The sequence below is a fragment of the Trachurus trachurus genome, assembly GCF_905171665.1.
Source record: "Trachurus trachurus genome assembly, chromosome: 13".
Lineage (NCBI taxonomy): Eukaryota > Metazoa > Chordata > Actinopteri > Carangiformes > Carangidae > Trachurus > Trachurus trachurus.
Genome location: NC_139892.1, coordinates 1,454,896 through 1,471,523, shown reverse-complemented (window position 1 = coordinate 1,471,523; position 16,628 = coordinate 1,454,896). Strand labels below are relative to the sequence as shown.

The window sequence follows — 16,628 nt, the reverse complement described above, 5'->3', positions numbered from 1 at the left end:
TTGTAAGCCTTTTCCCCCCTGAATTATATTTTCTAAAGTGCAACAAGTGGGTTCGGAGTGTGTGATTGAAAGCACGGTCTGCTTCCCGTTCAAGGCCTATCTCGAGGTTACGAGGTTGTGGAGTCCCTCTGCTTAAAATCTGAGGCTTTGAAATCGTCTGCCGTTTGAATTATCTGACCAATCTGTGTGCTTTAATGAGATGCACTGGACAAACGTGGGCAAACTGCTATTTTGCGCCGGCATATCATTAGTGCTTTTAAAAGATTTGTCGGAATGGCAACGCGTTTCAAAGAGAAAAAAATACCGCCATTCCGACCTTAGGAGACGAAAATTGTCGGAATGATGGGATGTTTATTAAAGGGTAAAGTGTTGCCATTCCGACAATTAGGGCCTGATGTCGGAGTGGCGGCATGTCGGAATGGCGGTTGCCCCCCCAGTATCAGGGGAACTCTAAAAATAACAAAAACAATAATAACGACTTATATAGGAAGTTATACGGTTATCTCAATACACACGCTCAAGACATTACTGTACGAATTACTTAGGCTACATGATTTATATCGTGAGGTTTTTTCCCTTTTTTAAAATCCCAGTAGCCTAGCCTACCAGAGGTTGACTCGCTTAGCCTAAGCTACTGACAGTTATTGACATAACTGTCAATGACATCACGATCAGCTGGTCTAAACAATAACAGAAACCGGCGGTTAAACTGATTGCGGTAACGGGACAATAACTACTACTACTAACTTACTACTACTAGCCTACAACTACTACTATGAATATCAAACCCATTGTTACAGTAGGAGCCACATAGAAATTCCCCTGCCATGCTGCTGCCATGCTGTTCCCATGCTGTTCCCATGAGAGTTCCAGCAGAGCTCCAGCAAAGTCCCAGCAGCTGGAGTGACCCCCTCCTTTTCCTGGGTGTGACTAGTTTTTACTGGAACTCCACCCATTCAATGAAATACATGACATGACCAGGAGATGGCGCTTCTCTCACAGAACAGTACATATCGCCAGAGGCGGCATTTAACGTGCCGCCGCTGGTGGTGAGTGGAAATTCACATAATTCATAGAACCACGAGTACATGTTTGATTTAAGAAGTGAAATTATGACAGACCTAGCTACTGGAGATGCGCTGGCCACTGTTTTATCTGGAAATAAATTGTTGTAGCTAATAATACCTACTGTCAATTTTTTTATCACAATTTATTTACTGTGAATCTACATTTAAATAGGAAAAAACTAAGGGAGTGATGAAAGCCTTTTTAAGATGTTTGCATTTGCAGGTATTCAGTGCATGCCTTCGACCAGGGAATTAGCATTATCATTGCTCAATCTTTTGTTTGCCCTAATGGGCCGCCTATTGGTCACCCATTGTCACACAAATCGCACAGAGCCTGCAATGGAGCTGGCTGTTCAACTTTGAAGGAGGACCGGGGGAGGGGAGGTTATGTTGGAAGGCTAGCTGGACCAGACTCTCTCCTGAGCAACAACACACTCCAAACCCCTGAACATTCACGCCTGCTCCAGAGCATTACCATCTCCAAGCTTCCCCCACCGATTTGACTATGAATTGATTAGAAAATGAGCAGGTATTTCCTTAAGGTCCTGCTTTAAACATTTTTATTTTCATGATTATCTTACATTATTATCTATCTTACAAAAAATGTTGTAATTTTGCATATGGAGTCAGTGCTGGAATTTCATTTAACTCTGTACTTCCTCTGGATTAAATTTATTAATTAAATGTATTGATTTTTCACTATAATTTACTAGTTATAGCACTAGCCTATACTGTCAATCCCCCTATAAACCCCATTCCGATTTGATATCACAACTTCACAAACTTGAAGACACCTGCTGCACCTAGTCTAATCTTTGTATGACTGAATTATTCTGCATAAGACCCTGACTAATACTCATAGTAATGCTGCATTAGCATCAAAACAAAGTAGGCTAAATAAAAAATGATCATACACTTAGTCTAAGAAAAAAAGTGGAAAAGTCAGGGGCCCACTTTAGTATTCTTTCAGGGGCCCCAGAATTTCTAGCAACGGCCCTGATTATCTGACTAAACTTGCTTATTTCACTCAATGGACCGGCGGATCAGCTGGTGTGCAGTGCGCGCGCTGTATAGTCTACTATGGTCTCTCTCTCGCCCTCTCTCGATCGCGCTGTACGTCTTCACAAGACACAGGTCGACGTGTGTGGGGTAAGATGGAAATAAGAGCAGAGCGCACCTTCGCTCTCATGTTGAGTTCCATATTAAGACAGGTGCGTCAGTGCCAGTAGATCGCGCGTCAGGCATTTGGCTCTCCTAATGGGAATGGCTGGTTTGACGTGACTTTATCATTAAAAGTGAAAAAAAAGAGAGAGAGAGCGCTGTCAACCACTAGACGCGTCAGGTCAGCATAGCGCAGGGGGAGGGATATTAGTATTCTGTGGTGAAAAATACACTCATTCATGAAATTTTATTGAGAATTTTACAGAGGTGCACAGCGCATGTTTACGGTGTCCGGCGACTAGTCTGACCCCTACACCGCAGCAGCCAGCAACAGACTTTTACAAAATAAAAGCATGTGAGCAACATGCATTAATGCGCAATAAAATAAATGTCGGCGTTATGGTTTAATGAGTTGCCATAACGCAACTTGCACAGCCCTAATAAATACACAAATGTAGCCCGTGGTTCTGAGACGTGACGCGCTGTGGTCACTAGAAATTTATTTATTTATTCGCGGATCGGGAGTGAATGAGCAAGCCAGAGATGCACAGCAGATTTCATGGTTGCCGACTGACAAAAACTGAAAGAGGGGCTTGTAAATAACTGTTTATATTACAGGTTTCACACAAACAAAACAAAACACATCCAGTAGCCTATGTTAAGTCTCAGCTGTGCCATGGCGATTTAATTTATGAACCTCATAATTATTTATTTTTCCTCTTGTTTGAATATAAGGGCGGTCACTTATAGGACCACACTTTCATTTTACACACACAGTCTCATGCGTGTATATTCATGGACACGTTGGCATGTTGTTTATTTATTGGTTAGGGTTTATTTGCTTCAGTGTTACCATTAAATCCACCACAAGGCAAACATTTAGTAGAATGCAAAATCTGTAGACAGGTAAACTGCGAGTGATATACATTTTTATTTGTGCTCTGTCGGTGTTTATTTATCTTTGAAGCTACTTATAGATCGCCTGTTTTGGTGGCAATTATAGCAATTCATCTGAGGGAAAAAAGAAAGGAGGAGGAAAAGTGATTGACAGATTAACTCGGGTCAAAATCACTGCTCCTCCCCGTGGACAAATGAGACACTGCAGCTGATTTTCACACGGGCTGCAGAGGGGCGTTAACAGTCGTGGCTGCGTTCGCTACGTCATCGCGGGGGATTACATTATCGCCACGGGCCAAGCGGGAGCCCGTCACGGACCCGCCACGGACCCATCACGGTCCCACAGAGGTCCCGACAGGGACCAGGGGGAACTTCTAGGTGGCTACATCTGTACATGCATCAGTTCAGTCTGTTTACGAAAGAAAGGTAGAGACTCGCTTAGCCTACTGACAGTTTATTGACATAACTGACATAATGACATCACGATCAGCTGGTCTAAACAATAACAGAAACCGGCGGTTGAAGCAGGCCGGCGGTTAAACTCCGGATAACGGGGCAATAATTAACTACTAACTAACTATGAATATCACTACTACTATGAATATCAAACCCATTGTATGCAGTTTTTTCAGTTTGTCTACGAGAGAAAGGTAGAGACTAGCTTAGCCTTAGCCTACTGACAGTTTATTGACACAACGTTATCAATGACATCACGATCAGCTGGTCTAAACAATAACAGAAACCGGCGGTTGAAGCCCGGTAACTGGACAATATACTACTACTAACTAACTAGGCTACTACTATGAATATCACGACTACTATGAATATTAAACCCATTGTTACATGCAGTTTTTTCAGTTTGTCTACGAGAGAAAGGTAGAGACTCGCTTAGCTTTAGCCTACTGACAGTTTATTGACACAACGGTCAATGAGATCAGCTGTGAAACAATAACAGAAACCGGCGGTTGAAGCCGGCCGGCTGTTAAACTGATTCCCAGTAACGGGACAACAATAACAACAACTACTACTACTACTACGAATATTAACCCGATTGTTACAGGCATAAGTTCAGTTTGTCTACAAGAGAAAGAAAGAGTGCATTATTACCTGTAATTCGGCCATGGCGAGTGAAGTGCTTGAAAAAAAGTCTGAGCCAGCTACACAGTCGTGCGCGTTCACGAGGATGCCGGGGATTCGAAACAGGGAGGGGAGGGGGGGAGCGCAGTTGTTTCCATTCCAGTCTCATGCATTTTTCAGATTCTACCAACTCCAGCTTTAAGTCCCGTGCGATCTGTACAACATCCGGGTAAGCCCATGAACAAGTCATGCATAGCCCCCTTACCTTTGGCTCAGCTGGCACACCCTGTCAATCCAGGCACAGCTGTCTAACTAAACATCTCCGTTAAACAATTAGGAGGCAAAATTAGAAGAAGCTCTTTAATCCTTCAGTACATTCAGGAAAAATCTTTATCATAGAGTCCAAAAAACTGTTAATGGCACCATCCACGACTCAGGTGGTTTATGGATTTTAGGTAAGAGGTAACTGACTGACTTTGTAGCGGAAATCCTGACGTTGTCTTGAAAGTGAACTGCAAACATGGGAGCAGTTGGGGTGACGCTATTTCACACTTAATTCGAATACAGCTGTTTCCATCCCATTCGAATCAGCCAAAACCCAGCCATAGCGAGCGTATTTCAGTTTGTGTGAATCAGGGGATTTTAGTTCGAATTACGGCGTTTCCATCATAATTTTCCGATGCGATACATCTAGATGCGCACCTAAATACGCTGATGGAAACAGGGCAAGTGTCTAAATGTTGAAGGGCCTTAAGGGCGTGTCTTTGGTCCCCAGTGATGTCACTTTTTTTTATTGATGTTATTTCTAACAGCATTAACTGAAGGGGCTCTAAAGGTGGAATAATTGGCCTCATCTACTGATTAAAGTTTTAATTGGTGAGGAGACTTGATTCAATTCTGGTTCCCAGGTAGAAGGATTCTGGAAAGGTAAATGGATATAGTCAGAGTTATAGAAAAAATGATCCAACATTTTCAGTTTCCTGTGATAATCATGTAGATCCCGTCTTAATTGAAGTTTATCTAATTTTTCAGGAGTAGGGATGAAGTTGAGGCCCCTTTCAAAGATCTGTCTTTCAGCTAGGCTAAGTCTGAAAGATATGCAGAGGACCGTAACGTTGGAGTAAGGAGGTGTGCTCTTAGTTTCCCCCCTTACAAGTTTAACTGATCCAGCCAATGATTGAGAATTCGCTTAGCTGTAATTGGTGTCCAGTGTACAGGGTCTCTGTCTCCCACTCTGAAAGTCAATTTATTAATTTCAGTTAAAAAATTACACATTGATGATCGTTTTGTTCAAAAGTTCAATCAAGCTTTGCTGTTCCTTCTCTAATCTGTCTGAGTAGTTGATGACAGGGACACTCATCATTGCGTTGGGAAATGTTTGTTTTGCCAGTTATCAATAATCCCAATTGTTTGCAGTGAAGATATCAAATGGGCCACTTCAAAGTGACTGTACCCAAATGAAGGGAGGCTGGAGCACTCAATGCGATAAAAATGTTGTTTATTGTGCAACAACTAACGTTTCGACCCTAAACGGGTCTTCATCAGAGTAAAATCCCAATTGTTTGTCTGTGGTGTATATGATGTATACGTGCACCAGGGTAACTATCAATTTGTATTTCAGGGTCTTCAAAAAAGGGAATTCTGGACAGGTTAGAGTCGCCAAGGATGATTACAGGTTTTATCATTTGTACTGACCAATCTTTTAATTTTCTATTAGTGTTAATGTGCATTTTAGGTTCTTGTCTCGCTGCTGGACTCCGAGAGGTTCCACTCTGTTTGGTGTAACGTGGGGTTGGCGAGAAGCTTAGCCACGGATGCTAATAGCTCAGCTCCAGCACAAAATAAAGTTGAGAGGCCGGAGACGAAGTGGAGGGATTTCCGCACTGTACATTTATTCACAGATACAGACCATACAAGCCAGGTCTCACGGCATAAACTATTACCCTCAGCAAAACAATAAACGGAGGACAAAGTAGTTTGTGACCTGTAGCCTTCACCAGCGTCCTCATTACTAGAGTGAGTCAAGGAAGTCAACTAGGGAAGAAAGGTGATATCAAGTGACCAAACAAAAGGAGGCGCCACCGTGTGGCGTTAACTGGTAGTGCAGTGTTATACTCTGGCTGTTACATTGGCGGAGATGTTTTTGCGAGTGCATGCAATAAAACAGTGGCTGAGATCACTGCAAAACACACCATATTGATACATGTAGGGAGGGAGTGTTGGTGAGAATCACATCTAGCAGGGTAGCCTTATCTGGAGAGTTTGGGTTGAGTCTAGTAGGATGGGTGATAATTTGGTGGAGATTGAGAGAGTCTAACTGCAGTGTGACTTTCTCGGGAGGCTTAAGCATGTGTCAGTTGGGATCACCTAGCACAGTGATCCTCACTATTTTTTTCACAAGAGCCACATTGGCAGTGCAAAATCAAGGGGAGAGCCACTTTTGCGACAACATACTAAGTCACTTTTGCAAATGTGCATTTCTACATATAAATTGGACATCCCACCAAAAAAGAAACAACACAGCCAATACATTTTCATTTAAGACCATATTTACCTTAATACTGGGATGAGCGGAAGCTGGCCATGCATGTCCTTGACTTTCTTAATGTAGTTTGTTGTCAATCACAGTGAGGGTTTGTTGCATATTAAACACAGAGGGTTCATGCCGAACAAATAAAAATTTGGCTGCCCACTTGTCTTGAAATGTTCTGTGCTCATCTTGTGCTTCCTATTTTTTCGTTTCTTACTGGGTAGCCTACACCGTTTGCCTTCATCTCCTCTCTGGTGTCTTCATGCTGATTTTTGTTTGCTGCTTCCTCAGACTCATTTTCCTCACCCACTCCACTATTCGTTACAGCACTGTGTGTCTGTCCGTCTGGTTTTTGAGCTGGTTTCTGTCCTTTTTCTTGTTAAAAACTGTCCATCACGCTGGCTAGCGGAGCTAACGTAGCCTGCCTGCAAACGTGCGTTGCGGTCAAGTGTTGTAAACAATGCCACATGGCCTGTGGGCTGTGTTGCCAGGTTTGACCATGCCCCCTTTAGGGATGACCATTAGGCCAATATTAGAACATCTCTGATTAGGCTAGGGCTTAAAATACTTCCTTTCACCTTCATTATTTGGGTGAAGGGAGAAGTAGATTCGGATGTTTGCGTTTTTGTAGTGCAGTGTTGTATGTTTATGTAGCACATTTGAAAAAATGTATTGGCTGTGTTACCACATAGGAAGCTACCAAGCAAGCAACCAATTATAGCTTGATGAGCCGCATGTGGCTCGCGAGCCGCGCAATGAGTAACACTGACCTAGCAGAACAAACTCAGACCTGGTGAAAGGTGCTAATGCGAGAGTACATGCAGGGGCTGAAGGAGGGCGATAACAGCCACAGTGATAGAGAGATTGTTTGATACTGGAGGAGAACATTGTTTAGTTTTTTTATTCTGAGTAGAAAATGCACTTCCACATTGGAGCAAAAAAAAAAAAAAATTGCAAACAGGCTACACTGTTTCAAAAGAAAAAAAGAAACATATCTGCTACAGAGAATGGTCAATACTCACAACAATGCTGGTCTCAGTGTTGTGGGGGGTGACAAATGGTTTGAGAAAGTCCAAAGTTCTCAGGATCCACTTCTGTTTCGAAGTGAGGGCCTTTTCCCCACTTCCACCTGGGTGGGGTCTCAGCAGACGGCTAAACTGTGTCTTGAGAGACATGCTCCGTGTTTTAACCTCAGCAACTGGAACATAAATTGGGTTGCATTAGCACAGGTAAAAAAAATTTCCCTTGTACAAAGCTAGGTTTGCTTACTCTCTCATTCACTGTCTTTCATTCGTGCTCTACAAGAACTATTAAGAGAAATGTATCTAGCTCGCCCTTTTTTATTTTCTTTTAATCTTATTATTGTTTTGTTAAACTTTATACTAGCACTGATATAAGTACTTGTTCTTATCTATTTTAATACAAAATATTGAAACTTAAAAACACATAAAAACAAAACATTTGTGCTCTTGTACAGTAACGTCACTAGCAAACATGAGCTAACTACTGTAGTAAGTAAGTAAATTTTATCTGTATAGCATTTTTCATAGAAGGGGTTCACAAAGTGCTTCACAACAGAATCAGGAAATCGCAAGGTACAGGGAGTAAAACAAGAATACACAGTTAAAAACAGTATAAAACAGAATTAAGACAAAACCCAGAAAACCCACCCCCATGTAAAAGCCTGTCGAAACAGCAAGAGACTTAAGATCCTTTTTAAAAGACTCAGCGGAGTTTAAAGTGCGTAAAGACAGTGGCAGTGCGTTCCAAAGTCTGGAGGAAACAGCTTGGAAGGCTCGGTCCCCTCTGGATTTAAAATGGGTGTGGGGGATGACAAGCAGCCATTGACCAGAGGATCTGAGGGAGCGTGTGGGGGTGTAAATTGTAAATTTGAGCAACTCTGAGATGTAAGAGGGGGCTTGATCATGTAAGGCCCTGAAAGTAAGAACTAAAATTTTATGATTTTTATGTGTGATGTGTGCACTCTTTCTAGTGTGGGTTAAAAGTCTAGCTGTGGAGTTCTGAACAGCCTGGAGGCGATAAAGTGCTTTTTGGTTAAGACATGTAAAAAGGCTGTTGCAGTAATCTAGACGCGGGGAGATAAAAGCATGGATGATCATCTGAAATTCTACTTTAGACACCATGGATCTCAACTTAGAGATGTTCCTCAGTTGAAAGAAGCAGTTTCTAATCAAATTGCTGGTGTGACGCGCAAGGCACATGGCTGGGTCAAAGATGACCCCGAGGTTCCGAAGACTCGTCTGAACACACACACACACACACACACACACACACACACACACACATCAATTTATACATGCATACTATCACAATATATATATACCCTACAATAATAATCCTAATTTTAATACCAATAATAAATTCCCAGTCATATGGTCTGCTGCATTAGGTGAGCCTTGAGTTGTTTTTTAAAAGTTAATTTGTTTTGTGAGTGAGATATGTGAGGACGTAAAGCGTTCCAGGACATTGAGTAGATTCGTTCTCGGAATTGGAAGTATCGTAACCACAGCTGGCATTTCTGGTGTAATGGTTATGTCTGTCTCTAGTCTTCAATAATTGGTTAAAAAAATATGCAGGTGTCTGATTGAATATGATGTTTCTAAAAAAAAGATCAGATAAATGATGATCTGGATAAAACCCTCAGTTTGTGTTGTTCAAAACTTTTTAGTAGCATCAGGATAATTTCGATCCAAAAAAACTGGATTATTCTGATCCCAGCAGTGGATTCAGGGGGGATTTCAGGAACAAAATGTGATTTTAATTAAATTCAAACTGGTCAAATAAATAACATTAATCATGTAGTAGATATACAATTATATATTGATATATTTTAACCTAGTTTTCAAACCATACAGTTGACATTTTATACTACTTTGCACCACAGACCAGTAATGTAGAAATAAAATAATCCAAAATCAAACAAAAAAAGTATTCAATTCTAACTCTAATGGGCTTTATGCACAGCTCCACTACTTCCTGAAATAAGCCAGCTCGTTTATTTCCTGTCTTACATTATTGGACCAATTGATTAATCCAGGTGTGTCTGAGTAGTCACAATGGTCAAACACACCTGGATTAATCAGTTGGTCCAATAATGTAAGACAGGAAATAAACGGGCTGGCTTATTTCAGGAAGTAGTAGAGCTGTGTATAAAGCCCATTGGAAACTTAATATTTACAGACACAAACAAAAATCATTGTTAGTCATTGTTAATAGTTTCTGACAATGGCATCCCTTACTGCATGAGCAGTCACTCTCTCGTTCTGAGAGAAAGTGTGAGGTATGTCTTTGTTTTCAGCTGGCTCAGGTGCATCATTAACCTCATCACAGAGAGGGACATTCCGCTTTGTAGCAATATTGTGCAGGACAATACAAGCAAGTATTATGTTGCACACTCCTTGTGGTTCCACTCGTAAGTAGTTGAGGCACGCAAAGCGCCTCTTCAGAACGCTCAATGGCACACCTTGTTTTGGAATGAGCAGTGTTGAAGCGTGCCTGCTCAGGTGTGTTTGGTGCAAGAAAAGCAGTCATCAGCCATGGTAGGAGTGGATAGGCGCTGTCTCCTAATATTATGCCATCTGGTCGGTTGGTTTGGAGTTTTCTGTATAGAGCGCTTTCCCTCAGGATAGGTGTGTCGTGGACAGACTCAGGCCACTTCACAACACAGTTTGTGATGAGGAGGTCAGCATTGCCCACAAGTTGTATGTTTATGCTGTGCCTTCCCTTCCTGTTGATGTACTCCCACTCTCTCTCACGGGGGGGCTTGTATACACACTAGTGCAATCAATAACCCCAATAGTATTGGGCATGTTCCCCATGAGTAAGAACTTGCACTTGGTCTAGGAAATCTGGTCATCCCTTGTAAAACAAACAAACTGATTGACCAGGCTGGCCAAAGTGACTGACACAGCTTTCACCACCTTACTCACAGTTGATTTCCTATACTGTCACCAACAACTTGTTAAAAAAAGACCCAGATGCATAGAAGCGCAGAGCAATGAGGACCTGTTCTTCCACAGACAGACTGTGACTCCTTCTGGTTCTGCGTTGAAGCTTTGGGCTGACTAGGTCTGCAATGTATTTAATATCAGCATTCCCAAACCGAAACCGAGCAAAAAGCTCCTCATTGGTGTATTGCTCTAGTGGTTTTGAACGCTCAACATACAACCTTCTACTGTATTCTCTCCTTCTAAAATGGTAGTGGCGATGGACTATAGCTGCCATGTCAGTGGCCCTGTGTAAGTCCTCTGAGAAAGACTAAGGCCCCGTTTATACATACCCGGTTATTTTTAAAAACGGAGACAATAACCATTGTTTGCACCCTCCGTTTAGACACAAAAGGAGAATTCGCCCCTGAAAACGATGCTTTTTAAAAACTCTGGCCAGAGTGGAGATTTTGGAAAACTCTGTTTGCACGTTTGCATGTAAACAGAGAAAAACAGAGATTTGGGTAGCCGACGTCAGACCCTGACATATAACCGTAACCAAAGACAGTTTAGAGTAGTGAAGTATCTTTGCCATGTACTTTAATCATATTATATAACTTATTAAATTAAATAATAATAAAGTTTAATGCAGACTGGTGTGTTCATTGTAAAACATTTATTTATTGATGTAAATGTGGTGATTTCTGTATAGAGCCCCGAGGCTGCACTGCTCTTCTATCCAACACGTGAAGCTTCACTTTTCATTGAAACAAACTAATGCTACTGCCACAATTGTTAGATTTCATCAATGAGACCAACATTTATCTTCTAAAAATAATTTAACCAGCCGGTGGTAAACCTCTACCTACATGTAAGTCAGTTAGCGATCGTTTTGTCTCCCGGGATGACGACGGAGGTTGGCCGGCTGAGCAGCTCTGCAGACCGGAAGCTGCCCCTGTGATGTCGCGGTCGTTGCTCCACAGGTGGAACTTCACTTCTCCAAAAAACATCGGAGCAAACTTCTAAACAGCCATCATTTGGATAAACTGGCCGTATATTTGGCATCCAAACAGTTACTTTCTCGCATGAAAAAATATTAAAACTTTACACACAAGGAGGGCAAGTGACGTTGTTGTTGTTGTTATTGTGCGGGATCATGTGCGGGATTCTGATTGGCTAATGTGGGCTTGAGCTTCTCGCTACACTGCCACCTACAGGTTTGGCATGCTCTTGACGGCATATATACATGGGTTACTGTAAACTTTTCTGAAAACTGACTGGTGTGCACAAAGTTATTTTTGTAAACGGAGAGGATGAAATGACCGTTTATGAAAATAGCCGGACACATGTAAACATAGTCTGAATGAGATGGCTGTTTGATGAGCTGAGGCCTGTATCACGAAGCGAGCTCAGCCTACCTGGGCTTACTAGCAGCCTATCCAGCTGAACCTATCCACAACACTGTCACTCTGGATCAGCGGTACCATGACGCTGGTTAATAATAATAATATTAATGGATTACATTTATATAGCGCTTTTCTATTGTTACCCAATACCCAAAGCGCGTACAGCAACCATTATTCATTCATACACATTCACACCAGTGGTGGTAAGCTACGTGTGTAGCCACAGCTGCCCTGGGGCAGACTGACGGAAGCGTGGCTGCCAATGTGCGCCAAACGGCCCCTCCGACCACCACCATGATCATTCATACGCATTCACATTTATCAACTCGGTAACTCAACCCCGGCTTGTCTTGCTGTGAATCTGTGAACACGCACGTATAAAGGGCGGATTCAAGGCAGCTGACCAATCACAACCATGAGCACCGACGCGTCAGAGAGAAGCGAGGTGAGCGCAACGGAGCGCACACTTCTCCTGTGAGGAAGAAAGAAAAAAAAAAGAAGCCCGCGGTCGTGGCCCGACCCAAGTTATTAAATGTTTAGGCTACGTTTATTTTTAAAGGATTTTTTTTTTGCCTTTATTTGACAGCACATAGTGAGATAGACAGGAAAGGGGGAGGCACAGAGAGGGGGAATGACATGCAGGAAAGGTCTGCCCGATGCGGGATTCGAACCGGGGACGCCGTGTTACCGGTGAGAGGACACGGTCATTATTCCCGTACAGGTGATTGGCTGGTGGGTGGAGCCTTTTACTGGATTCAGATCAATCCTGACAGCTACCCTGACCCGGAGCAGGTTTGCCGTTCAGAGTAAGTTACCGTGGTAACTCACCTCGGTAAGAATGAATCCAGCTTCGCGGTACCGGAAAGCCAGGGTTAACCCTTAAGTTACCTCGCTAAGACAGTGATCCTGCTTCGTGGTACAGGCCTCTGGTCCAGCACACAACGGCTACACAGAGTCCAGGTTCAGGTCTGACACTGGTCATTCACTGTAAAATAATCTCTAAAACCCTTGTGTGCACTCACATCAAACTGTAAACACTGATTGTGATTTAAAGAGCTAAAGTTGGAGAAACAACTAATCCAGAGGGAGGATGAGTGTCTCTGCTGTTGTGTGCAGTTTCTTCTGCTTTGCTCACACTAATTGACAACAACACATTGTCAAACTTCCCTGTTGTTCCTGTGTCTTCTACCTCTGAGCTAGGAGTTTGGGGTTCCGGTGCAGTAACATAGAATGGCCACCAGGCAAGGATTGGGGATGGCAAGATCTCAAATATGGCTAGGAAAGTGGCACACTTCCGGAGAAGAGTAGGCTGAGGCCAGTACCACAGAAAAAGGTGCCCACTCAGCAGAGATAAGACTTCAAACAGGAGGGATGGAAAAATACTGAGATCAGCACATGCCCAACAGTATAAAAGCCACACATTGATGATATGAAGTCAGTGGCTCTGTCGCTCTCTTTGCAGTGCACCTCTGTGCACCAAGTTCTGAACTTTATTTTTCTTATCTTTTGCCTACGTATGTGACTCGGGTTGTTTTTCTTTTGCTTTGTTCTGAAGTGAATTAAAGACAACTCTACTTGAAGATCCATCTTTTCCAGCGTCATGTTTTGAGTTTCTGAGTTTATTTTACTTAAATGTAAAGGCCCAAATAGGACGATATATGTTCTATATATGTTTTTTCTTCTACAGCTGCTGCAGATGGAGTCATGGAGTCGGTGGACTGGCTGGAACTCATCAGGGAGGCAGCAGATCCATAGACGGACTTTACCTGTCTCTCATTGGTCACCGATGGCTCTGCTGTGGCTAACACTGATGCTTTCTGTGCTCACTGATTCACACATGGACTTGTCTTCTTGTGTCACTGGAAGGTGACAGGAAGTTTCACCTTTCAAAATAAAGGTGGATTAATTCTTCCTTACCTCTCTGAGGTTCTTCTATGAGAGCTCAGATCTGACTTTATGTCTTCACTTCATCTCTTGCTGTGTGTATGTGTGTATTGCTCACACACTCTCCTTCATCTTGACCTTTTGAGTCCACACATGGGGCCCTAGTTTGCTGGCGCAGCGCAGGTGGCGCAAGGTAGCGCAGCTGGTCTAATGCAAGTTTCGACCAGCGCAGCCTAGCGCAAAGTCAGATTGGGAGATTTGTAGATCGCGCTGCGCTGAGATAGGCGTGGCCGCACAGCAGGGGGAGGCGTCACAGATTCAGCTTGGTGCAGTGGAAGTTTTGTGCGAAAATGTCTCGCCGAGGTTGCGCTGAAAGCTCGCCACCTCCAACCAGGTCTAATCTCAGCGCAGGGCGAAGCGCAGCAGGTGCAGTGGAAGTCTGGCTGACTGACCTGCAGTGCACACACGTCACCAAGACCTCTCAGGCAGATCTCCACAGTTCCAGACACATTTCAATGCAATAAATATCCACAATAACCACTATTTAATGCAACTAATGGAATCAACACGTGAATTTATATCTATATAGATTGTCCCGTCACATCTGACGTCAGATCAAAGCAGAGATCAAAGGCTGTGGCACGCGTAATGGAAACTCCACCTGAATTAACACAGCAGGGACGAACTGGCACTGAAAAGCAGCTGTGGATGTCCCAAAAGCAGGACTGAGGGTGGATGACTGCATGTCGCTGCCGTGTTGAGATACCACTCTGCCCTTGTGATGATCGCTTTATTTATTTATTTACTTATTAATTCATAGCGCGAGCGACCGCATCAGGCAGCCTTAATGAAAAACAAAACACAAATCTTCATCTCTCTTAGTCCACCACAGCCTCGGTATCAGATAGTCAGTATATAGCCTACTACAGTATACTATCTCTATCACAGAAAAAAAAGAGACGGACAGAGAGAGAGAGAGAGCGTCCTTTACGCTGATTTCATCCGTTACGCATGGTGTTTGTTTATGTTGTGATTACACCTCTCATCTTGCTTACACAGGGTTTGAATAAATGTGAGTTTCTTTATTAGTTTATTAGTTGTTGTTTCTTACATTGGGCAGGGGTTCTCATAGCCAGGCTAGCGCCGCCTACTGGTTCCGGCAAATTTCATTTGCCTCAAACATGTAGTCAGGACACTAGCAATGCGTTTCGGTTTGCTCCGTCCGCCAGAGCGGACGGACCAATCAGCGAACAGACGGGTAAGTGAAGGCGATGACGTTGAACTCAAGCGCTCAAGATTAACCTATGAGCTTAACCGGTGTATAGCACACGTGACCACCAAGCAGCAGCGATTAGTTGAAGCAAATGTAAGCAACCGCCTCCCGGAAGCAAACGAATCCCTATGGCTCGTGTTCAGACGCTATATGAAATGTAATGAAGTAAGCGGCTGATGCATCAGGCTAGGGTTCTCAGTGTATCAGATCAAACCTGATTAAGGATATTTGTATTATTATTAGTAAACTCATTATTGGTCACTCTGAGCTCGGACCTCCGGACCGCACAGTTGTTTCCTCCGGGGAGAGGTTCGGCCTCTGGCGTCGCTGTCTCCTCCGTCCATGTCCAAGTATAAAATGACAAACTTGCAGCGCGCATCGCCCTCCGCGCAGTTAAAGGTGAGGAGAGGAGCTCCTTTGATTGGTGAAGATCTGACTCAGCTGTGTCAAACCCACTCCACGCCTTTCTCTCCTCCTCCTGTCTCCCTCCCGCCCTCTCTCCTCCCTCTTCACCGTTTGCGCCGGTAGGAGGGACGAGGGGAGGGGCTGCGCTGGTCTAAGTCTGACTGCGCGGCCCACCAGACTTGCGAAATGGACCTGGGGGTATCCGTGGGTCATTCCGACATACCGCCACTCCGACATTGACGTCTAATTGTCGTAATGGCGGCACTTCCATTAATTGAAAACGTCCCACCACTCCGACAATTTTTGTTTCCATTGTCGGAATGGCGGTACTTTCCTTTTTTGGAAACGTCCCGCCATTCCGACATAAGGTCATTAAATGTGTAGGTTAATAATGATCACCGCCTCCCTGCCTGCCCATCTCTCTCCTCTAACAGCACTTTGACTCTGGTCAACGCCCTTGTCACATCCCATCTCGATTATAAAATGCATTATTATTATTATTATTATTATTATTATTGGCGCTGTGCTACTTAGTTTGCAGCTGTGGTCGAGAGAGCTAGAGAGTTAATGGAGAGAGGGACCGCTACGCCGGTGAATCAGATCAGTGATGTTGTTTTTTATTGTATCACAGTGGTTACAGTACGTTCAACAGGATCAGTGGTTCTCATGGGGGTCCTGGACCCCTGCATATTTTTGATCTCTCCTGTAGCCTGGCCGGGTCTGGCTCCAAGTTTAATTATAGACAAATTGATCTGCAGACGCACAGAGGCATGCGTAAAACACATATTTTGACTACTTCGTGCTGTTGCTATTTTTTTAAAGTTACCTTTCGTTTCCTTTGGATTTTTGTGCGTATTATGGAGCCGTCCTGGTCCATGTTTGTAAGCCTTTTTACCAGGAGTAAATTCCCAAAAGTTGCAACAACTTGTAGTGATACACTGGGTTTTGCCTGGCCAGCTGGGGTAGTTGATTTGCAGGTTT

At 43.4% G+C, this 16,628-nt stretch overlaps 1 protein-coding gene and 1 pseudogene across 2 annotated transcripts in view; one reads left to right on the top strand and one right to left on the bottom strand.

The window, feature by feature from the left end:
• LOC310995737 (protein NLRC3-like) overlaps window positions 1-16,628 on the top strand; it is a gene marked incomplete at its 3' end in the record, with an annotated part of 491,970 nt that overhangs the window by 114,376 nt on the left and 360,966 nt on the right. The window lies entirely within an intron of this gene.
• LOC310995674 (putative nuclease HARBI1) lies at window positions 9,963-10,977 on the bottom strand (annotated as a pseudogene). Its single transcript has one exon. The product of its transcript is annotated as a putative nuclease HARBI1 (transcript).